General features: G+C 41.3%; 1 non-coding gene across 1 annotated transcript; it reads right to left on the bottom strand.

Annotated features, from left to right (window-relative positions):
• Positions 1 to 11,573: 11,573 nt before the first annotated feature.
• On the bottom strand, positions 11,574 to 11,648 carry Trnat-ugu. Its single transcript has one exon. It is a non-coding gene; the product is annotated as a tRNA-Thr (tRNA).
• Positions 11,649 to 25,843: the final 14,195 nt, after the last annotated feature.

Raw genomic sequence — 25,843 nt, 5'->3', positions numbered from 1 at the left:
GCAACTTCTTTCTGATTACTTCTAACATTTTGATATAATTCCTGCTTTATTCTACATGATATCCTTATCGCACTAGTCAGCCACCCAGGCTGCCTCTTATTGCTAGTACCCTGTTCAGAACGTTCTAGTGGAAAGCAAACTTTCAGAGAGAAACGAAAAACTTTGTTGGGTAGAAAAGCATTATATTTGTCATCTATGTTATCGGTACTATAAAAAACGTTCTGCCATTCTTGTTCCTTGACGAGGTTTAAAAAACTCTCTTTCTCCATTGGATTAGCATTTCTGCATAGTTTTTAATTATATATAAAAATTGTTTGAGTACTAAAAACGTTTCAGTGTTAAAAATTTGTGCATCATGGTTAGAAAGGCAAATTCACCCTTTTACTAACAGAACGCCTATCAAGTAATGAAGAATGAATAAAAATATTGTCTATGGCTGTGCTGCAGTTCCCCTTCACCCTGGTTGGTAAAAACACAGTCTGCATCAGATCATATGATTTTAGGAAATCTTCCAACGTCTTTTTTGGGGTGGAGGAGAGCCTTTTTTAGCTGCTGGAAACCCTTGTCACAGTCAGACTACCACTGCCATTTCACATTCTTATGAAGAAGCCTGTGTAAAAGTTCGGCCATGGCTGCAGTATGAGGAATGAACCTGTGATAACAGTTGAACTCGCTGAGGACTGACATCAAGTGACTAGTGTTGGATGGATATGGGAGATGTTAAATGGCGTCCTCATATTGGGCATTCCTGCTGCACTGAACACATGTCCTAATTATTCCACTTGACTGACAAGAAAACAGCATTTGTTCCTGTTTCCCTTAAGGTTGTCCTTCTGGAACACTGTAAACAGAGAACGAAGATTGTTAGCCAACTCTTGGGCGTGTTTGCCTGCCACCAGAATGAATCTAACTAATTGGATCTGGCCAGTACCTCATGTGTTACCTGTTCCAAAAATCGCTGAGTTGGCGGTCTACTAGCCAGACGAGAATGTCGCCGACTTTGGGAATGGGGCACCTTCCGATTTCTTTATTTATTTATGTATTTCATTAACAGTACAGAGTAATGGTAGATTAAAACTGAAGAAACTGCAAAAAGGTGGGAAATTAAGGAGATGGGACCTTGATAAACTGCCTAAACCAGAGGTTGTAGAGAGTTTGAGGGAGAACATAAGGGAACAATTGACAGGAATGGGGGAAAGAAATACAGTAGAAGAAGAATGGGTAGCTCTGAATGATGAAGTAGTGAGGGCAGCAGACGATCAAGTAGGTAAAAAGACGAGGGCTAGTAGAAATCCTTAGGTAACAGAAGAAATATTGAATTTAATTGATGAAAGGAGAAAATATAAAAAGGCAGTAAGTGAAGCAGGCAAAAAGGAATACAAACGTCTCAAAAATGAGATCGACAGGAAGTGCAAAATGTCTAAGCAGAGATGGCTAGAGGACAAGTGTAAGGATGTAGAGGCTTATCTCACTAGGGGTAAGATAGATACTGCCTACAGGAAAATTAAAGAGACCTTTGGAGAAAAACAGAGAACCAGTTGTATGAATATCAAGAGCTCAGACGGAAACCCAGTTCTAAGCAAAGAAGGGAAAGCAGAAAGGTGGAAGGAGTATATAGAGGGTCTATACAAGGGCAATGTACTTGAGGACAATATTATGGAAATGGAAGAGGATGTAGATGAAGATGAAATGGGAGATGCAATACTGCGTGAAGAGTTTGACAGAGCACTGAAAGACCTGAGTCGAAACAAGGCCCCGGGAGTAGACGACATTCCACTAGAACTACTGACGGCCTTGGGAGAACCATTCATGACAAAACTCTACCATTTGGTGAGCAAGATGTATGAGACAGGCGAAATACCCTCAGACTTCAAGAAGAATATAATAATTCCAATCCCAAAGAAAGCAGGTGTTGACAGATATGAAAATTACCGAACTATCAGTTTAATAAGTCACAGCTGCAAAATACTAACGCGAATTCTTTACAGACGAATGGAAAAACTGGTAGAAGCCGACCTCGGGGAAGATCAGTTTGGATTCCGTAGAAATGTTGGAACACGTGAGGCAATACTGACCCTACGACTGATCTTAGAAGCTAGATTAAGGAAAAGAAAACCTACGTTTGTAGCATTTGTAGACTTAGAGAAAGCTTTTGACAATGTTGACTGGAATACTCTCTTTCAAATTCTAAAGGTGGCAGAGATAAAATACAGGGAGCGAAAGGCTATTTACAATTTGTACAGAAACTAGATGGCAGTTATAAGAGTCGAGGCGCATGAAACGGAAGCAGTGGTTGGGAAGGGAGTGAGACAGGGCTGTAGCCTCTCCCCGATGTTATTCAATCTGTATATTGAGCAAACAGTAAAGGAAACAAAGAAAATTCGGAGTAGGTATTAAAATCCATGGAGAAGAAATAAAAACTTTGAGGTTCGCCGATATGACATTGTAATTCTGTCAGATACAGCAAAGGACTTGGAAGAGCAGTTGAACGGAACGGACAGTGTCTTGAAAGGAGGATATAAGATGAACATCAATAAAAACAGAACGAGGATAATGGAAAGTAGTCGAATTAAGTCAGGTGATGCTGAGGGAATTAGATTAGGAAATGAGACACTTAAAGTAGTAAAGGAGTTTTGGTATTTGGGGAGCAAAATAACTGATGATGGTCGAAGTAGAGAGGATATAAAATGTAGACTGGAAATGGCAAGGAAAGCGTTTCTGAAGAAGAGGAATTTGTTAACATCGAGTATAGATTTAAGTGTCAGGAAGTCGTTTCTGAAAGTATTTGTATGGAATGTGGACATGTATGGAAGTGAAACATGGACGATAAATAGTTTAGACAAGAAGAGAACAGAAGCTTTCGAAATGTGGTGCTACAGAAGAATGCTGAAGATTAGATGGGTAGATCACATAACTAATGAGGAGGTATTGAATAGAATTGGGGAGAAGAGGAGTTTGTGGCACAACTTGACAAGAAGAAGGGACGGTTGGTAGGACATGTTCTGAGGCATCAAGGAATCACAAATTTAGCACTGGAGGGCAGTGTGGAGGGTAAAAATCATAGAGGGAGACCAAGTGATGAATACACTAAGCAGATTCAGAAGGACGTAGGTTGCAGTAAGTACTGGGAGATGAAGAAGCTTGCACAGGATAGAGTAGCATGGAGAGCTGCATCAAACCAGTCTCAGGACTGAAGACCACAACAACAACACAGAGTAACGCATCACCTTGAAATGTGATATGGGTCGGATGCTTCTAAATCTAAGAACAAAGACTTCTTATTATTACAATCTTATTGGTATACTGCAGCGAATGCTTTTTTTAAATTATTATAAAGAACATAAGACAAAGTTTTCTCTAAGATTACAGAGAATAGAATGCTTAACAACTGTTGAAGTGGTTCTCTGTAGTTTGTTTCTGCCTAAGTTGATGAGCATATAATTTATATAATGCAAATGTCAAAAAATATATAAAAAATGTAATACAATGGGTGTGGTGAAAATAAGTTGCAATGTATGGAGGGAAGTGACGCACTATATTTGGATGTATAATATAGTGTAGGTACCTTGTTGGTTGATAAAAACCTCTTTCTACCTATTTCAGGTAAGAAGGTCTCGGCAGAACATCGAGCTACTCTCATTTGAAATAGTTTATGTTGATGTATGTTTATTGTGTTTGTGTGTATTGATATGTTACTTGGAGTGTTGCATGTCAGGACACTACATGACATTCAGTAGTTGTTTGTTTGTCTTATTGTTGGTAGTTGTGGTATAGTCTATATGATACCTTCGCTATATACAACTGGTATTGTAGAGATTAAATACTGATTGAGCATTTGATACATGGAATGCATGAATTTTAGCCTTACATGAGGAATACCCGTATGGTTGCAAATTTGTTAGTAGAAATAGAACGTAATTCATTTCTGCTTGAATACAATGCACCTTAAATAACTCAATACATTACAGTTTTAGTTTTATTCATACTTTACACAGAAGATACATATGATATAAAACCATAAAATCCATTGATTGTTGCTTTAGATAGAGAAGAGAATATACTTTTGTCTACGCATAATAAGACGAATAATACATTACTATTGGTGTACAGTGTGCTTTAAACAATATGCAGTGTGTCGTTGGAGAGGAGGAGGCTCGGAATAAAAGTTCTTCTGGCCTTCTCCTCCCACGCGACGTTACCTTTTTACTAGTGTTTTAGGATGTGGTGTCGGTGTTTATTTGTTTCATCATTGTTACTGTCTGTTGCACTGTTTGTGACTGTGTTATGGCATGCAGTTTTATGTCTTGTTGTTTTGGGTCTCTTACGTGTTGATCACTTCTGAGTCATGTTCACTTCCTTCCTCGGCTTCGGAAACGGTGATCGTGCTTGTGCCCTCCGATATGGTTTGCCTTGTTGTTTTTGGCTGACTACTCCTCGTTCCATATTGGTTTTGCGTTTGTATTCTTCACGCTGTTTGTTCGACACAATATTGGCTACACTATTTATTGTGTTCCAATCATCGGAATTACGTATCATTCCGACCATGTCACTGTCGTTATGTATGGGTCTCAAGCGTGCTACCATGTTGTATAGCAGTGTGACATGTTTTGGTGTCCCAGTTTCTTTGCAAATGGACCATCGATCCCCCGGCCTAGTTCGACATGTTGCAGTTGTAGTGTTTCGCGAACGTCAGGAAAGAAAGAGTGTACTTGGCAATCTTTGTCGGATACTTCCCACTCTCTCTGCCATGTTTGACTCCACCATTGTTTCATTTGTGTTTTTTTTTTATAATGTTGGTTCCCGTAATTTTGTTGACTTTATCGAGTCTGTCCCTCTTAAGCCAGTAAAGTGCAGTTCTATAACGCATTCTTATGTCTACTGTATAGGGCAGATCCCCATTACAACGCAAAGTGCCTCTAGTGAGGTGGTGTTGAAGCCTCCGCTCATTCTCAGGAGTACACTACGCTGACCTCGTTTTGCAATTGTCTTGTTAGTCTTTGGGTTAAGTCTGTGAGTCCAAGCACTTGCGCCGAAGCATGCGATGGATTCAAACGTCGCAATGTGATAGGTCCTTATCGTCTTAATAGGTAATTTGTACTGAGTTGTGTTGAGTCTTGCCAGTTTGTGCTTAATTTTGGAGGTGTTGTCAATTGTCAGTTTGATATGATAGTTGAAAGTCTGTTTTTCGCCAAGATGCAGTTCTATATAACGTGTGACTTGCTTCCTGTGTATGCTAGTATTGTCTAGTTTTAGATTATACTGGACATTCACCGAACGCTTAAAATCGCCTCAAATGCGCAACATCCCATTAGGTTTTTCGATGTCCGCAACTGGCTATGCCCACTGACTGTGAGGCATCGGAGTGCGGACATTCACACCCTGAAGCCGTTGTAACTCTTGGCAGAGCGCGTCCCTAAAGGCGAAGACTACGTTGAGTGCCGTAAAGAACTTAGGCGTCACAGTGGGAAGGAGAGACACATAGGCTTCGAAGCCAGCGACACACGTAGTGGATTGCGCGAATGTGGAGCCAAACTGTGCCGGCATTTCCTGTAAGCAGGAATTATCCGTGATTGTCCGGACAGAAAGAGCAGTATTAGCTGTATTATGGACATCTAGGCTCAAAAAGTTAGAAAGGTCAATTCCTAAGAGATTATGGTCACCGGGAGAACTGATGATCTGAATCTGAGCTGACAATGAAATGGAGTGGTAGTGAACGGAATCGGAAAACTGGCCGCATATCGGATTAAGATCTACATCTACATATATACTCCGCTAGCCACGAAGCGGTGTGTGGCGGAGGGCACAATTTGCAGCAAAGTCGTATTTCCCCCCCTCTGTTCCACTCGCATATCGCGCGAGGAAAAACGATTGTGAACGCCTCAGTACGAGCTCTAATTTCCCTTATCTCTGAATGGTGATCGTTGAGCGATTTGAAAGTTGGTGGTAATAATATATGCTCTACATCCTCGGTGAAGATCGGATTTCGGAATTTAGTGAGCAGCCCCTTCCGTTTAGCGCGTCGTCTATCAGCAAGTGTGTCCCACTTCAAACTTTCTATGAGATTTGTAACGCTCTCGCGATAGCTGAATGTACCAGTCACGAATCTTGCCGCTCTTCTTTGGACCTTCTCAATCTCTTGAATCAGACCCAATTGGTAAGGGTCCCATACAGACGAACAATACTCTAAGACTGTACGAACTAACGTATCGTAAGCAATTTCCTTTGTTGAAGGACTGCATCGCTTTAGGATTCTACCAATAAACCGCAATCCAGAGTTCACCTTGCCCGTTACTTGTATAATCTGATCATTCCATTTGAGATCATTTCGAATAGTCACACCCAGATACTTGACGGATGTTACCGCTTCCAAAGACTGGGCATGTATTTCGTACTCGTACATTAATGGGGATTTTCGTCTTGTTATACCCAGTAGGTTACACTTACTAATATTGAGAGATAACTGGCAGACATTACACCACGCATTTATTTTCTGCAAATCCTCATTGATTCGTTGACAAATTTCATGTAATACTACTCTCCTGAGAGTACAGCATCATCGGCAAACAGTCTAATGCCGCTGTCAATACCATCAACCAGATCATTTATGTAAATCGTAAAAGGCAGTGGACGTATTACGCTGCCCTGGGGCACACCTGAAGTTACACTTGTTTCTGTTGAAGTAACTCCATTCAGGACGACATACTACTCTCCGTCTGTTAGAAAACTTTCTATCCAACCGCATATGTCATCGGATAGACCGTAAGCGCGCACTTTTTGGAGCAAGCGACAGTGCGGAACTGAGTCGAGCGCCTTACGAAAGTCGAGAAATGTGGCATCAACCTGGCATCGTTGCTACAACAGGGAAGCGGGATGTCGAATGAGCATAAGGGCGAGTGCCCTACCCGCACATATGATTCCTAATCAATGATAGTTACAGACGGGCCTGTACGCAGCTGAAAGTCAAGGGCCGAGCGGTTCTAGGGGCTTCAGTCCGGAACCGCGCGACTGCTACGGTCGCAGGTTCGAATCCTGCCTCGGGCATGGATGTGTGTGATGTCCTTAGGTTAGTTAGGTTTAAGTAGCTCTAAGTTCTAGGGGACTGATGACCTCCAATGTTAAGTCCCATAGTGCTCAGAGCCATTTGAACCATTTGAATTTTTGAAAGTCAAGGGCTACGTTGTTAATTGACAGTCGGACGGAAACGGCTTTCGTGGGTTGTGGAAAGACCGACTGGTCCACAGAAACGGTGGGAAACACGCCGCCTGCGTCGTCCTCTCCAGTATAAGACAGATGTAAATGTGCGGAATTAACCGACATCTTGGAGGGAGACAGGCGGAGCTCAGTTCTATGTCTCACTATATCACAGGGGGTGCATTTTGCTCGCCGGTGGGGTCATTGATGTCGCGGATGCTGGGAAAAACAGTGTCGACATCATGGCAAACATTGTGGGTGGCGATTAACTGCGAAGTCGGGTCCCACAGTCGGTGCCTCCGGGCGACCGAATGTGCGTGGAGGTGGGCGGGGCCAGCGAGTTGGTCGGGCGGCATAAACAGAAGACTTTTCCTGAAGAGAGGCACTGGAACGTAATGACTGCTCGAATGCCCGTATAACCGGAAGAGATGTGTCCAGTGAACTATCTATTAGTTTCAAGAGATCGATAAGGAGGGTGTCGTCTGATGCACTAACGGTTACCATGTCGCGCACCAGAGAAGCCGCGGAGGGCTGTTAACAGGTAGGATCTACATCTACATCTACATTTATACTCTGCAAGCCACCCAACGGTATGTGGCGGAGGGCACGTTATGTGCCACTGTCATTACCTCCCTTTCCTGTTCCAGTCGCGTATAGTTCGCGGGAAGAACGACTGCCGGAAAGCCTCCGTGCGCGCTCGAATCTCTCTAATTTTGCATTCGTGATCTCCTCGGGAGGTATAAGTAGGGGAAAGCAATATATTCGATACCTCATAAAAATACGCACCCTCTCGAAACCTGGACAGCAAGCTACGCCGCTATGCAGAGTCTGCCACTTGAGTTTGCTAAACATCTCCGTAACGCTATCACGCTTACCAAATAACCCTGTGACGAAACGCGCCGCTCTTCTTTGGATCTTCTCTATCTCCTCCGTCGCCGGCCGCGGTGGTCTAGCGGTTCTAGACGCTCAGTCCGGAACCGCGGGACTGCTACGGTCGCAGGTTAGAATCCTGCCTCGGGCATGGATGTGAGTGATTTCCTTAGGTTAGTTAGGTTTAATTAGTTCTAAGTTCTAGGCGACTGATGACCTCAGAAGTTAAGTCGCATAGTGCTCAGAGCCATTTGAACCATTTTTATCTCCTCCGTCAACCCGTCCTGGTACGGAAACCACATTGATGAGCAATACTCAAGTATAGGTCGAACGAGTGTTTTGTAAGCCACCTCCTTTGTTGATGGACTACATTTTCTAAGGACTCTCCCAATGAATCTCAACCCGGCACGCGCCTTACCTCGGCCGGCCGCGGTGGTGTAGCGGTTCTAGGCGCTCAGTCCGGAACCGCGCGACTGCTACGGTCGCAGGTTCGAATCCTGCCTCGGGCATGGATGTGTGTGATGTCCTTAGGTTAGTTAGGTTTAAGTAGTTCTAAGTTCTAGGGGACTGATGACAACAGATGTTAAGTCCCATAGTGTTCAGAGCCATTTGAACCATTTGACCCCGCCTTACCAACAATTAATTTTATATGATCATTCCACTTCAAATCGTTCCGCACGCATACTCCCAGATATTTTACAGTAGTAACTGCCACCAGTGTTTGTTCCGCTATCATATAATCATACGATAAAGGATCCTTCTTTCTATGTATTCGCAACACATTACATTTGTCTATATTAAGGGTCAAGTGCCTATCCGCTGCAGATCTTCCTGCATTTCGCTGTAATTTTCTAATGCTGCAACTTCTCTGTATACTACAGCCTCATCCGCGTAAAGCCGCATAAGAACTTCCGACACTATCTGCTAGGTCATTTATATATATTGTGAAAAGCAACGGTCCCATAACACTCCCCTGTAGCACGCCAGAGGTCACTTGAACGTCTGTAGACGTCTCTCCACTGAGAACAACATGCTGTGTTCTGTTTGCTAAAAACTTTTCAATCCAGCCACACAGCTGGTCTGATATTCCGTAGGCTCTTACTCTGTTTATCAGGCGACAGTGCGGAACTGTAACGAACGCCTTCCGGAAGTCAAGGAAAATGGCATCTCCCTGTGAGCCTGTATCTAATATTTTCTGGGTCTCGTGAACAAATAAAGCGAGTTGGGTCTCACACGATCGCTGTTTCCGGAATCCATGTTGATTCCTACAAAGTAGATTCTGGGTTTCCAGAAATTACATGATACACGAGCAAAAAACATGTTCTAAAATTCTACAACAGATCGATGTCAGAGATATAGGTCTATAGTTTTGCGCATCTGCTCGACGACCCTTCTTGAAGTCTGGGCGAACCTGTGCTCTTTTCCAATCATTTGGAACCTTCCGTTCCTCTAGAAACTTGCGGTACACGGCTGTTAGAAGGGGGGGGGGGAGTTTTTTCGCGTACTCTGTGTAGAATCGAATTGGTATCGCGTCAGGTCCAGTGGACTTTCCTCTGTTGAGTGATTTCAGTTGCTTTTCTATTCCTTGGACACTTATTTCGATGTCAGCCATATTTTCGTTTCTGCGAGGATTTAGAGAAGGAACCGTAGTGCGATCTTCCTCTGTGAAACAGCTTTGGATAAAGGTGTTTAGTATTTCAGCTGACAGACGAAACGGCAGTCCAGGCATAACCCTCGAAGATGCTCAGTCCATTCCCGATAAGACTGCCCGGTGGCCTTGTGGCAGCTAATTAATTTATGCTGGGCAGTGGCCACATCAAAGCACTCAGAAGGCTGACCTTTAGAGTGTCTTAAGAGAGAGCACGGTGTTGCACCTCTGGGTGTAGTTACTGTATGAGGCGATAGATCTCAGGCTCTAAGCCAGGAGGTAGGCGCGCTGCGGGGTGGCCCCAGTGATGCCAGAGGCCACGAAGTGTTCCTCCATACGCAACACGTAATGGGTCCAAGATGTCCGCCCCCGGTAGCTGAGTGGCAACCGGCACGGTAGCTCAGTGCGTCCGGTCAGAGGGCCGGTTGGCCTCTGTAATAATCATCATTTCATCCCCATCGACGAGCAAGTCGCCGCAGTGGCGTCAAATCGAAAGACTTGCACCAGTCGAACGGTCTTCCCGGCGGGAGGCCCTAGTCACACGACTTTTTTTTATTGGTCCAGGGTTCCATCTTCTTGTCAAACTGTTGGAGCTGTGGGGCGGTCGTCCAGAAGTTGTTGACCAAGTTGTCAATTCTGGTGAGACGGTGGGAGACCTCCGGAGGCATGCCCGACAGCGACTCCACTCGTTCGACAGGAAGTTACTGGAGCAGAAATAACTCCTGTTTGGAAGCGTCCGTTTGTTCTGTTATGTTCGCCCCATTGCAACAGTCTACAAAATGAACAGTACACGTGGTCTAATGGAACAAGGCTGCATATGTGAGCATACAAAACGAAATTAGAGGTCCTCGTCGTCACTGCTATGTCAACTGGCTATGTACAAAAAAAAGAAAGTTCCAAGTCACGCACAAAGATTTTATCACCATTCTAACTGCTCCAAGATGCTACTCGAGACGGGTGTAAAAATGAATGTATGCAACGAAAAATACTGAACACGAAAATGAAGATTTGGACCTGTCTGACTAACCCCTGAAGCAGATATTAGGATCTCTTAATGGTGGTATTATTTCCTCCTTGTTGCTCCTTAACATATAAATTATATAAATAAATTTATGTACTACATATTTATTTTAGTCTATCTGCTCCTTATGTTTGGAACTATTTTTCGAGGTATGACAATTGGTATATACAATAACGCACATAATAACCCATGTTATCAAAAGAATATTATAAATATATTATAAAATATATATATATATTATAAAAAGAATATTATAAATTGTTATAAATTATAATATTATAAATTGTTTTATACTCTTTCAAAAATGGCAGTTCCCATCTTTCTTTAGACTTGAGGCCCATGCCCTCTGTCATTCATCCATCCCTAAGACATAGGTACAGGCAAGAAATAGTAAAGATTCCTAATCTTTTCGAGGTGATCATCCAATAAATTACATGTGGTTCATTTAGCCATTCATATAAAAAACAGGTAGTTACGTCAATTATTCTAGAGGTTATCCATTGGTCATTATACAGTTATATAAAATTCTGTGAAATATCCTGCGTAAATTTGACATGGTCATATTTATGCTCTTGGCTTGCATGAAAACAAAAAAAAAAAATCATTTCACAAACTGATTGCCCAGGTCTAGAGTTTCTCTAATTGGTATACTCTTTAAACATTTCACAAATCTCATGTTGTAAAGAGTTCTTTGACAGACTGCATTTACATTTACTGTGACAAATAATTTTTGTAATGAGAGTTCCGATCGACCACCACTTTTAACTAAATTAGAATTATATATTAATACCTTCAGCGACTGACGGGCGTTGATATGTATCAATGGGGTCAGGTGACAATGTGTGCCCCGACAGGGACTCGAACCCAGGATCTCCTGCTTACATGGCAGACGCTCTACCCATCTGAGCCACCGAGGGCACATGGGATAGTGCGACTGCAGGGACTATCTCACGTACGCCTCCTGCGAGACCCACATTCTCACATTATACGTCCACACACTACATTCGTAGTGTCCCTACCCAACACACTCATTACTCGTGGAAGACATTCTTACCAAGTCTCGTAAGAGTTCGGGTAATATGTGTGCATCCGCACAGGAGAAGAAGGTCATGACCGGTATTGTCAGAACTATATACTTATATAAATGTAAGTCCAAAAGAACAGACACCATATCCATACACAAGTCTGTATTTGGATCCTCAGCCCATTGTTGATCCCGACAGATTACAAGTCTCTTACAGAGTTGATGATGTGGAAGATCCTCAGTACATGCAGCAAGGTAAGTAGGTGTATGTTTTGAAATAGTCAAGTTTTCGTCGAATTTGCACACAGTATGAGAGAGGTACAGTCAGGTAGGATCCTTATCGGTCACCTGAAATTCTTCTGCATCAGCTAAGAGAAGTGTAATGGTATCTGGGCTTCAGTTCTTCATGTTTCTTCTTTTTATTATGTTTGTGTTCCTACTCTTCTGTTCTTCATGTCGCTTCTTTCTCTTGATATAAATATTGTATTTTGGATAAGGATATCGGTAATTGTGGACAGGAAGGTTATCTGTTTGGTGACATTATACACGGAACCTGAGTCGTTGTATGTGACTCAGGTTCCTGAGAAGTGAGCGCCAGGCGACTTCCTGCTACAGATTATGATGTGTATCAATCTCTGTCTGGCAGAGAACAGCAGAAGGAAAAGCAAATAAAGTTCACAGTTCTGTACAGCTTTTAGCAGTTGGGCTGCAGGATTAACTGACTGTATCATGTGTGCAATTTGCTTATCTTGTAAGACGTGTATATTTCCATTGTCTATTGTCAACCCAAAATTTAAGAAAGATGTTTATATTTTATTAATAGGATTAAGTAGGAATAATTAATATTTGTCATGTTGGAAGTAATTGTGGTAGCAGGGAATGTCTGCACCAAAGTGTTGTTGGGAAGAGAGACCGCAAATTGATGTAATTTTAAAAAGGGCGGGAGAGACCGCGTATGGATACATTTTAAGAAATGAGCGGTAAAGACCGCGCATTGATATATTTTGTAATGGCAGCAGGGATTGTCTGCACCAGAAAGCATTGTTGGCAGGAGAGACCGCACTTTAGCGTTCGTAGGAAGTCAATAGTAAGCGAGATGTGAAGCGAGTTGGTAGCAGGTCTGAAGCGAGAGGCTGAGAGGAGCAGTGTGCCTGCCAGCCACCAGCTATGATTTACAAGAGATTCTAAACGGATGTACAGAGACATCAACTAACTATTATCATAAGAGGAACTAATATTATTGAATTATTTTCTTTGCGAAACTCAAGACTACTGAAGGTATGTTTGCGCAATGCTAGTTGTAAGATTATTGTAAAAAGTAAGTCACATTTGAACGTTTGTAAAATCACTTCATTACCAACAGTAAATATTTGAAGCGCTTTTAGAATATAATTAATTTTTGCCAGCAATGTTGCATTACTGATTATAATCCATCCCAAAAACCATCAACGTAAAACTTTGCAAAAAAATTATTGTTGTCAAGAAAAAGTGTAACTATGAATTACGTAACTTCAGTCATATTAATTAAAGAATAACGTCAGCTTTGCTATTAAAGAATCACGTCAGCTTTGGCAATAAATACAGCCACTTATTACGACAGCCCACCAGCAGTTAATAGAGTACAGTAAACCAGAGTAAGTATATTCATGTCGCAGTTCGATGAAGCAGTCAGATGGCCATCCAGTAACAGTAAAAAAGGTAAGGAACAGTTTTGGGTTATAGCAGATAACGACTGAGGGCCACGACGACGACACATTCTATGTTTCGTCGAAATAACCAGAAAATCACTTTTAATAAGCAGCAATTAAATTTGTGTGCGAAGATTGAGAAAGAGAATAAATTTAAAAGGGAAGATTTCATTTGTTATTATTAAGCAAGAGATAGAAATCCTAAGGGAAGGTTTCATAGGTTGTTGTAGAAGGGAAGGTAGCGTAAAAAAAAAAGATATATAGAGGAGACGGGAAGGTTTCAATCTCATCTCCATCGTGTAATACAATAGTGGAGACAACGTCATGAACATATGTGAACAATTTTTTTTTAAGATACACCCACCATGGGGGTCATTTATCTTTACATTTATTATTGTTCTAGTTTTACAATCAGCCCAGACACTCACTTATTTACTCTTATTGTTCAGATCAAAATTTCATGTACAAAGTTAATGTTAATTGTAAAAGAACGTATTCCTCAACCTTCTTAAACTACTGGCCAGTAGGATGTTTATACTAGGCCAGGTCTGAAGCGAGAGGCTGAGAGGAGCAGTGTGCCTGCCAGCCACCAGCTATGATTTACAAGAGATTCTAAACGGATGTACAGAGACATCAACTAACTATTATCATAAGAGGAGCTAATATTATTGAATTATTTTCTTTGCGAAACTCAAGACTACTGAAGGTATGTTTGCGCAATGCTAGTTGTAAGATTATTGTAAAAAGTAAGTCACATTTGAACGTTTGTAAAATCACTTCATTACCAACAGTAAATATTTGAAGCGCTTTTAGAATATAATTAATTTTTGCCAGCAATGTTGCATTACTGATTATAATCCATCCCAAAAACCATCAACGTAAAACTTTGCAAAAAAATTATTGTTGTCAAGAAAAAGTGTAACTATGAATTACGTAACTTCAGTCATATTAATTAAAGAATAACGTCAGCTTTGCTATTAAAGAATCACGTCAGCTTTGGCAATAAATACAGCCACTTATTACGACAGCCCACCAGCAGTTAATAGAGTACAGTAAACCAGAGTAAGTATATTCATGTCGCAGTTCGATGAAGCAGTCAGATGGCCATCCAGTAACAGTAAAAAAGGTAAGGAACAGTTTTGGGTTATAGCAGATAACGACTGAGGGCCACGACGACGACACATTCTATGTTTCGTCGAAATAACCAGAAAATCACTTTTAATAAGCAGCAATTAAATTTGTGTGCGAAGATTGAGAAAGAGAATAAATTTAAAAGGGAAGATTTCATTTGTTATTATTAAGCAAGAGATAGAAATCCTAAGGGAAGGTTTCATAGGTTGTTGTAGAAGGGAAGGTAGCGTAAAAAAAAAAGATATATAGAGGAGACGGGAAGGTTTCAATCTCATCTCCATCGTGTAATACAATAGTGGAGACAACGTCATGAACATATGTGAACAATTTTTTTTTAAGATACACCCACCATGGGGGTCATTTATCTTTACATTTATTATTGTTCTAGTTTTACAATCAGCCCAGACACTCACTTATTTACTCTTATTGTTCAGATCAAAATTTCATGTACAAAGTTAATGTTAATTGTAAAAGAACGTATTCCTCAACCTTCTTAAACTACTGGCCAGTAGGATGTTTATACTAGGCCAGGGCCGCACAAGGTGCATGCACCGGTGCATCGCACAGTGCAGAGTGCAGAAGACGGCTGCGCTACGTTGACGACGGTGCAGACCCCCCCACTCCTCGGCTTTGGGCAACAGCGCTGCCTCTCACTTGCTTAGCTTGTGTCGCTCGCGCCGCCTGTCTCGACCTGTTTCAAAGCTTTTACCCTGTTGTCTTCGTCATTGCCAAATACTAATGTACACTAGGCGGAGAGCTTAGTTTGGTGTACCGGTACAATAGAGATTTATATGATAACTGTAATGGTAACAATTTTAAATTTGGTTTCAACACAAATGTATCTTCCTATGTGATCTTTATTTTATTTGCAATTATGTTACTAAGATCTGGAACAAGAGATTGGCTGACAGCAATTCTGAGAGAATTTTTTAAATAACAATTAGAAATACTCGCACGCAATCTAGTTTTTGTACAAGACAAAAGAGAAAAAAACCTTTCACATACACAAGTGGAACCAAACATAGAAATAATCTTCGCTGCTTCTCTGTGTAACTTAGGAAATTCTTCCTTCGGCAAATCCTGGTAGAATTGGAGCAAACCTTTTGTATTGTAAAACACATCCTTTCGGTGAACATCGCTTTGCAAATCAATTAGTTCGAAATGTAAATCTGAAGGCGCACTTTCAATATCCATCGAAAAAGGTTTCACAAAAACATCGAGAATTGGCTGCTGGTAGGTAATTTCCTGAAACAATAACAAAGCCAATGTTAATAAATGAAAGTAATGTAAGCCGTTGTTTCGAAGTACTAAAATGCGATAGATTTTAATAAACATGTAATGTGTACTATTGGTTTTAATGTAATGTTACACTTGCATATGTAACGCAATATCCTTTATTTATCTGTGTCATATGCCGGCATATAACCTGGAATCGGTCGTTAAACGCATTTTCAAGGGATTGTAGCACCTTGACGTATTTTTCAAAGCGCGCTCCTTCCTGCACAGATGCTGTCAAACAAAAACATAGTACCGTTTTGATTAGAGCGGTTATAAAAATCAGGCTGTTTTAATAAAGGTACAATTTATATCTCGCTTAGCTAGTTCAGGAAAGTGTTGCGTATTTTTCTCTGAAAGGTTGTTTTTGAGGAGCTTCAGTTTATACTGGAAAGCGTTTATTTTGCTGATCATATCGTTGATGAGATTGTTTTCTTTTTGGAGTTTCAGACTTAAATCATTTAGGAGAGCCATAATGTCTGCTAAAAATCCTAAATCAGCTACCCATTCAGGGTCGTGAAAAAGTGGCTCCGGACGTCCTTTGCTCTCCAAAAACTGAGCCACAGTGTGGCGTAGTCGAAAAATTCGGGAAATCACTTTCTCTTTGCTCAGCCAGCGCACCTCAGCGTGGTAGGGAATATCTGGATACTCCTCTTCAAAGGATATCAAAAATTCTTTGAATTGACGATGAGTGAGTCCATGAGAACGAATGTAGTTCACGATACGCACCACTACCTTCATCATATCTTGAAGACCGATAACTTTCGCACAAAGATCCTCTTGGTGTGCAAAACAATGAACGGAAGGTAAATTCGGCATGTTAAGTTTTTTCCGCAGTAGGCCAATAAACCCTTTTGCTTTACCGCACATTGCTGGTGCTCCGTCTGTGGTTACGGAAAACAGCTTTTCCCAAGGGAGTCCTATTCCTTCAGCTGCAATTTCAAGAGCTGCTAAAATATCTGCCCCTGTAACAGTGTCCTTCAACGAAATCATATACAGGAGCTCTTCCGTTACATGTAGATTGTCGTCCACGCCACGCAAAAATATTGCTAACTGAGCCGTGTCGTTAATATCCGTGGACTCATCAAGTGCGATAGAGTACGCTAAGAAGTTTTCAATTTTGGCTGCCAGTTTTTCATGCAAATCCTCAGCAATGTCGTTGATTCTCCGATGTATTGTCATTCTGGAAAGTGGTATTCTGCTGTATGCGGGAGCTAATGTGGGATTCATTGTCTCTACTACGTCCAACATAATGTTTTTTATTAATGGCCCGTCCATAAATGGCCTCCCAGCTCTTGCTAAACGTAGAGCAACTTTGCTAAACGTAGAGCAACTTTGTAACTAGCTCTGAGAGTCCTTTCGCAACACCCCTCATCTTCTTCACCCTAAAGTAGAGAAAAAAATATGTTAGAAATAATTTATGCGAAAACGAAAACTAAGGAATCTAAACAAATGTTATTTCGTTTCTCATTACCTTTAACCAAAATATACATGCTAAAGTACTCGCAACAAACCTCGTTTGTAAATACAGAATTCTCTTCTGCAAAAGTTTGCAACTTCCGTAATTCTTCCTCTCTGGCATCCCCTGTTATATCACTATACTTTTCTGAATGCAATTTGCTGTAGTGCCTTTCAATAGACGATTTTCTGACACACGTAATTAGTGTACCGCAGATTAGACATTTGGCTTTACCGTCACAACGCACAAAAAAGTAGTAACAAAAAGTGTTTTCCCATTCCGGTTTAAATTGACTTTCGGAAATTTTTCCTTTTTTTGGAGCAGGTGGTTCCATTATTCCGGTAATTGTCTTGCGCTTATGTATTCCAATGTTGAGTAAGCCGTCTGGCAGCGCATTCGGCAGCGCACAGCGTCGGCCTCACCCAGCAAGCCGAGTTGAGACGAAGAATGCCGAGTTGAACCGATGCACTATGCAGGCACTCGCTGCACCTCGATTTGCACGCGTGCGGTTTTCCGTGTTTGTGCGGCTTTGTACTAGTCTAACTACAACCCTATTCAAAGTACTACACTGTTGTTGAGTATCACAAGATCATCCGATCTCATGGGTCTTGGTTTCGTCGTGGATGTCGTCATCAACATCTGTGAACAATAAAGTGCATGTCTGCACAAAAGATACTCAAATGAATGATTAGTTGGACCTCTTCTTCATATCGTGCTTCGGCTTGCTTCCCGTGGACAGTCATAAACTACATAGCAAGTTTAGAACAAAATTACTGATACTTACTTTAATCATACTGTCACGTACCTTCTTTCATGTTTTTACTCACAAGGGAACCTCCCCATCGCACCCCCCTCAGATTTAGTTATAAGTTGGCACAGTGGATAGGCCTTGAAAAACTGAACACAGATCAATCGAGAAAACAGGAAGAAGTTTTGTCGAACTATGAAAAAAATAAGCAAAATATACAAATTAAGTAGTCGATGTGTAACATAAGCCACATCAAGGACAAGGACACTGTGAACTCAGAAGCACCGTGGTCTCGTGGTTAACGTAAGCAACTGCGGCACGAAAGGACCTAGGATCAAGTCTTCCCGCGAGTAAAAATTTTAACTTTTTTATTTTCTAGCAGTTGACGTGTGTCAATTATCAAAGTTCAGGCACTCACACAATCAACTTCGCTCTCGAAAATTCCAGGACATGTTCAGATTTGCTTGGACGTATGCAGGATTTGACGGTCTACACACGGAAAAAATTGGAAAACGTTAAAAGCTTATGTTTTGGCAGAGCACAGGGAAATCTGTGTGACTGTGAAACTGTTGCATTCATTTGTTGCAGTTTATGTGACAAACTCTTATGTTTTCATCACTTTTTTGGGAGTTATTATCACATCCACAAGAAAACCTAAATCGGGCAAGGTAGAAGAATCTTTTTACCCATTCGCCAAGTGTACAAGTTAGGTGGGTCGACAACATATTCCTGTCATGTGACGCACATGCCATCACCAGTGTCGTATAGAATATATCAGACGTGTTTTCCTGTGGAGGAATCGGTTGACCTATGACCTTGCGATCAAATGTTTTCGGTTCCCATTGGAGAGGAACGTACTTTCGTCTACTAATCGCACGGTTTTGCGGTGCGGTCGCAAAACACAGACACTAAACTTATTACAGTGAACACAGACGTCAATGAACGAACTGACAGATCATAACTTTGCGAAAATAAATAAAGTAAAATTTTCACCCGAGGGAAGATTTCTCCTAGGACCTCTCGTTCCGCAGTTGTTCACACTAACCACGGAACCACGGCGCTCCTGAACTGACAATATGCTTGATGTTGCTTATCTTGCCATGGACTACTCAGTTTGTATATTTTACTTATTTTTTCCATAGTTCCACACAACTTCTTCCTGTTTTTCGATTGATCTGTGTTCAGTTTTTCAAGGCCTGTCCACTGTGCCAACTTATAATTAAATCTGAGGGGGGTGCGATGGGGAGGTTCCCTTGTCAGTAATACCATCTCTCTCGCTGTCGTTTATCCGGAGCTGCTGCAGTTACCTTTATCTGCCTTTAACTCTTCCTTTTAAGTTAATAAAGTTGCATTTTATTTTACTAGTGGTACTTGCAAGTGTAAAGATTTTAGTACATTATATAAAATCGCTGCTCATCAACACGACTGCCATGCCCTTATGTAGTAGCAACGATGTCATGTGCTTTGAATGTATAGCATTTCTTACTTTCCTTTATTAATTTTTACGTGTCTATCCCCTTATTATATCCATTTCATGTCGCTATAACACTCAAACAATATTTCGGTGTGCTCGTACGGTGTTCCGCAGAACTGGCCACCATGTACACAATTCTTCCGTCTCTCTGAACAGCATGAATACAACACTTCCAAATATACCAGTAATAGTGAGATCTCATGTAGCCACGTGGAGCAGGCCACCTAGTGAACTCTCGTTTCTCTGAATGGAGACAAATCATACTCGGACGACACATCTGCGTGTCACCGCAAACCACTACTAGCAAGTCACTCATTTGTGACCCCATTGCTAAACATGGAAAATGGACACTCATTTCGTTTAGCAGTTCTAAAATATTTTCAAAATGCTGCCATTCTCTGCTAATACGTTCTACATCAATCGGATAACAAACTTACCTATTCACACATCTTTACAACAATTTTTTTGCCGTACCACACGTTTCTCTCTTTTTTTTACTTTATTCCTTCATGGATAGATAACACATCTTAAACTCCAAACACCTTTTAAATCGTACGCTCAGCTTGCTGTGCACGTATTTTTAGCATACACAAAGAAACATACCCTAATTTTCTCAATCTCGACATCTTCCCCTTTTATGCACTATAGTACCTCTTTTAACATGATAACAGCACAGAAAATATTGATAAATATACATATCCCTTCAGTACAATAACTTAATTGCTAACTATATGCAATATACTTTACTTTCGCCATACAAGCTCCTTTAATTCTTCCTACCTATTCTATGTCATTTTGCTGTACTCTTCCACGGTTAGGTGGTCTAATTTCAGTTGATTGTTCCCGATTCCTGTTGTTATTCATTCCACCCCATCCTTGGTCAGACCGTTGGCGAATTTCTCTATTGTCACCCCAGAAAGCAGGTGCTGACAGATGTGAAAATTACCGAACTATCAGCTTAATAAGTCACAGCTGCAAAATACTAACACGAATTTTGTACAGACGAATGGAAAAACTAGTAGAAGCCAACCTCGGGGAAGATCAGTTTGGATTCCGTAGAAACACTGGAACACGTGAGGCAATACTGACCTTACGACTTATCTTAGAAGAAAGATTAAGGAAAGGCAAACCTACGTTTCTAGCATTTGTACACTTAGAGAAAGCTTTTGACAATGTTGACTGGAATACTCTCTTTCAAATTCTAAAGGTGGCAGGGGTAAAATATAGGGAGCGAAAGGCTATTTACAATTTGTACAGAAACCAAATGGCAGTTATAAGAGTCGAGGGACATGAAAGGGAAGCAGTGGTTGGGAAGGGAGTAAGACAGGGTTGTAGCCTCTCCCCGATGTTGTTCAATCTGTATATTGAGCAAGCAGTAAAGGAAACAAAAGAAAAATTCGGAGTAGGTATTAAAATTCATGGAGAAGAAATAAAAACTTTGAGGTTCGCCGATGACATTGTAATTCTGTCAGAGACAGCAAAGGACTTGGAAGAGCAGTTGAATGGAACGGACAGTGTCTTGAAAGGAGGATATAAGATGAACATCAACAAAAGCAAAACAAGGATAATGGAATGTAGTCTAATTAAGTCGGGTGATGCTGAGGGAATTAGATTAGGAAATGAGGCACTTAAAGTAGTAAAGGAGTTTTGCTATTTGGGGAGCAAAATAACTGATGACGGTCGAAGTAGAGAGGATATAAAATGCAGGCTGGCAATGGCAAGGAAAGCGTTTCTGAAGAAGAGAAATTTGTTAACATCCAGTATTGATTTAAGTGTCAGGAAGTCATTTCTGAAAGTATTCGTATGGAGTGTAGCCATGTATGGAAGTGAAACATGGACGGTAAATAGTTTGGACAAGAAGAGAATAGAAGCTTTCGAAATGTAGTGCTACAGAAGAATGCTGAAGATTAGATGGGTAGATCACATAACTAATGAGGAAGTATTGAATAGGATTGGGGAGAAGAGAAGTTTGTGGCACAACTTGACCAGAAGAAGGGATCGGTTGGTACGACATGTTCTGAGGCATCAAGGGATCACCAATTTAGTATTGGAGGGCAGCGTGGAGGGTAAAAATCGTAGAGGGAGACCAAGAGATGAATACACTAAGCACATTCAGAAGGATGTAGGTTGCAGTAGGTACTGGGAGATGAAAAAGCTTGCACAGGATAGAGTAGCATGGAGAGCTGCATCAAACCAGTCTCAGGACTGAAGACCACAACAACAACAACCCCATGATGCGCAATTTCTTTGTGGCTCCCATCTGCGTTCATTTTGTTACCTATATTCTCTGCCGTAGTTCTTCCACGGTATATTGTTCCCATTACGATATCTTCCGCATTCATGTTTTGATGAGGAAGACGATTTACATTGTTTTGCCATTTATGGCCTCTATTATTCCCTCCATTGTTCCCCCTTCTTTTACTTTGCATGTCTCTCTGCCTACGTTTTTCTTGTGCCTGACGCTCGTTGAAAGCGAACTCCAACTCTCTTAGGATATCCTTGAATCCTTCCACATCACTTCCACATCGGCCGACGAGCGTTTGCTGGTGGGAAATTGGCAACTTCATGTAACACAACCTTATGGTCTCAGTCGGTGTGTATGGGTCGTCCAAATACCGATTTTTCTTGGTCAAGTTTTCGAAATGCTTCACCAGACTACGGAACTCTGAACTCTCCAAGTCTCTCCTCATCATTGTTTCCTGTTTGATCCTGTCCTGTGTCTCTTTGGAGCAGTATTTGTTTAAAAATGCGCTACGAAGTTCTTCGTATGACGTGCACGTTTTTGCAATGTTCACCATGCATTCGGCCGATGTTCCCTCGATATCTGGTCAGACCGTTGGCGAATTTCTCTATTGTCACCCCATGATGCGCAATTTCTTTGTGGCTCCCATCTGCGTTCATTTTGTTACCTATATTCTCTGCCGTAGTTCTTCAAAAATGGTTCAAATGGCTCTGACCACTATGGGACTCAACTGCTGTGGTCATTAGTCCCCTAGAACTTAGAACTACTTAAACCTAACTAACCTAAGGACATCACACACACCCATGCCCGAGGCAGGATTCGAACCTGCGACCGTAGCAGCAGCGCGGCTCCGGACTGGAGCGCCTAGAACCTAGAAGCGCGTAGTTCTTCCACTGTACATTGTTCCCACTACGATATCTTCTGCATGCATGTTTTGATGACCCAGTCGTGCCCTGTGTAGGTGCGGGGGCCATATTTCTAGAGATATTTTGTTGCTCTACAGATACCCTGTGTAGGTGCGGGGGCCATATTTCTAGAGAAGTCCAGCTTGTACATCAGCGGCCTTTGAGGAGGTAATGATAAATCAAATTGTCCAATAAAAGTTTTTGGGTGTAAAACATTACCCTCGACTTTGTAATGCTGAAATTTTCGTGCAGAGATAAAATGCTTAAAATCGAAAATTTCATTAGAATTTCTTCCCGCTTGGCCTACCACATTCTCACTTGGCGCTATCGTTTCCTGTCTACTGTTACTTTGGGTATCCTCTCTTTTACTGCCTGTTACGTTTCGATCACTGCAAAAATGTCTCATGGTGCGCATTATCGGGTAAAAATTATGCATATGAAATATCTCATTGCTGTTCTCCGTATTCGCAATTTGCGACCCAGTCGTGCCCTGTGTAGGTGCTGGGGCCATATTTCTAGAGATATTTTGTTGCTCTGCAGATACGCTTTCAGTCTGTAGTTGACAAGCAACTCACATTCGAGCACATTCTAGTAGCGTCTGGACTTGGACATGATCGTGCTGAGTTTGAACTGATTCGTTCGGTTTCTGTTATTTCCAAATCACCTACTGTTTCTTTTCTGAGATGTGAATTTTGCTAGGTTGCGACCTGAATTCCTGAGATAATTGCTTAATTTCGCTTTCTATGTTTTGTTGAAATTGTCAGAGCTCCGCGGTCAATGCCTTATTTGGCGCAATTTCTGTTTATTGCAGCTGCATTGTTTCTACCTGTTTCAAGCGCCTCTGCAACTTTGTTATTGCACCTCTACCTATTTTTGTCGTATTTTCTGTCTTCTCTAGTGTTTCAAGAGCAATTCGCTTTGAGTCCCTCGCTAGTAATGGCGCCTCGTTCGCGGTTCTTCTGACCTCCGCAGTCTCTAGTTCTAGTTTTGTTCGGAACGTCACTACCTCATTTTTCACTTCCCTCGTTTTATGCTCTATCGACTGAATTTCGACACTAATTTTTTGAATTTTACTTCCCATTTCAGCAGTAACGTTTTGAGTTTTACTTCCCATTTCAGAGCGTACTTCATTATTCCACCTTTTTATTTGGTTTCCCAATTCAGAGCTCTCCTTTTGAATTTTATTTAACATTTCACTTCCCATTGTTTTCAGGCATGCAATGATGTTCAACACACCTGTGTTATCTAGATCTTTTCTCCTATTGTGACTTTCTCTTCCCCTACTCTTAGGTGATCTCCTGCCCTTTTGCCTTTCCATTGGTATTCACGAAAGTCACCACCGCGCGTCCCTTATGTGCTGCCCTGTGAGAAGCCACTGACGGTGATCTACCATGATTCTTAGTTGTTTTGCGTTCACTTGGACTCCCTACACTATAGGCCCATATCTTTACGATTGCCTCAGTGTGTCTCTGGTCCTCATCTTCTCTATCAGATTGCCCACCATGGGCTTTACTGTGTTTATCATCCTCACAAAATTCCCTTGGATCGGTATTCTCCTCACCTGTGCCTTGTGCTGCTAACAAAGCTAACTCTTTCTCATCCCATAGGCTTTCTTGACTGCCCCGTGTATCTGCCATTTCTATATTGTTACAACTAGTGATCTGTTGTGCTACTAAGCGCGCTTTCACCCTAGTTATAATGGAGTGATTCCTGATAACAGCTCTCTCTTAAAAACACACACAATTTACAATACCCACATTTGTTATGTAACGGGCATATAACATAAAATTTCTACAACAAACAAGCCAAACTAATATCAACGTCGTAAACGAGCAGTGTCGTTAAAATACAAACTAAATACAACGACAAATGACAAAACATAAATATCAATAAATTGCGGCCAACGGGCTGAAGCGCAACATCTATGAAAAGAAATACAATAAAATACACAAATATATTTAATGTTATCTTGTGACTTTACCACTGCAAACTATACACGCGAGCCGGTGGTCACTATCAATGACACCTAAACATTATAAATCGGAAAAAATATTTTTTGAAAATTTCTGAGGTTTCAAACCACTTTATGACCACTACAGAAAAAGAAAGCTCCAGATCACGTATACAGATTTTATTACAATTCTAACTGCTCCGAGATGCTACTCCAGGCGGATGTAAAAATGAATGTGTGCAACGGAAAATACTGAATGCGAAAATGAAGATTTCTCTCTGTCTAACTACCCCCTGAAGCAGATCTTAGGATCTGTTAGTGGTGATATTATTTCCTCTTTGTTGCTCTTTAATGTGTAGTCCACCCCCTGTAGCTGACCGGTCAGTGCGACAGAATGTCAGTCCTAAGGGCCCGGATTCGATTCCCGTCTGTGTCAGAGATTTTCTACGCTCAGGGACTGGGTGTTGTGTTGTCCTAATCATCATCATTTCATCCTCATCAACGCGCAAGTCGCTGAAGTGGTGTCAAATAGAAAAACTTGCATCCGGGGAACAGTCTACCCAACGGGATGCCCAAGTCACGCGACATTTACATATATTTTAAGATATAAATTACATAAATGAATGATTAAGGGAACTAGTAACTACAAAATGATAAATGTTGATTCGGCTTATACATTTATTGTGGATTAAAACCCCTTTTATATATTACAAATGTTTATACGTCAATTGCCGGCCGGAGTGGCCGTGCGGTTCTAGGCGCTTCAGTCTGGAACCACGCGACCGCTACGGTCGCAGGTTCGAATCCTGTCTCGGGCATGGATGTGTGTGTTGTCCATAGGTTAGTTAGGCTGAAGTAATTCTGTGTTCTAGGGTACTGATGACCTCAGATGTTAAGTCCCATAGTGCTCAGAGCCATTAGAACCATTTTTTATACATCAGTGTCCAATGCACATAAAGAGACACAAATCAATTTCCTAACTAATATTACTGATCAATTGCCCAAATCTGCCCCTTTCTATTGTTACGCGATCTAATATAAATAATGCGAGATGACTGACATCATCTACTTACCAAACATAGAAGACAATACTTTCAAAGATGATCTACAGTGGTGTGCAACCTAAGTGGAAATAAACATTACGTGATCACACATGTTTAGTTTTATAGCCCTAATGAACCGAAGCATTTAGCAATATCACTGTATGTACTGCATC

Source organism: Schistocerca piceifrons, chromosome X (genome assembly GCF_021461385.2).
Source record: "Schistocerca piceifrons isolate TAMUIC-IGC-003096 chromosome X, iqSchPice1.1, whole genome shotgun sequence".
In the NCBI taxonomy this organism is placed as follows: Eukaryota; Metazoa; Arthropoda; class Insecta; order Orthoptera; family Acrididae; genus Schistocerca; species Schistocerca piceifrons.
Note: the sequence above shows the minus strand (reverse complement) of the source record. Positions and strands in the feature narration are given on the sequence as shown.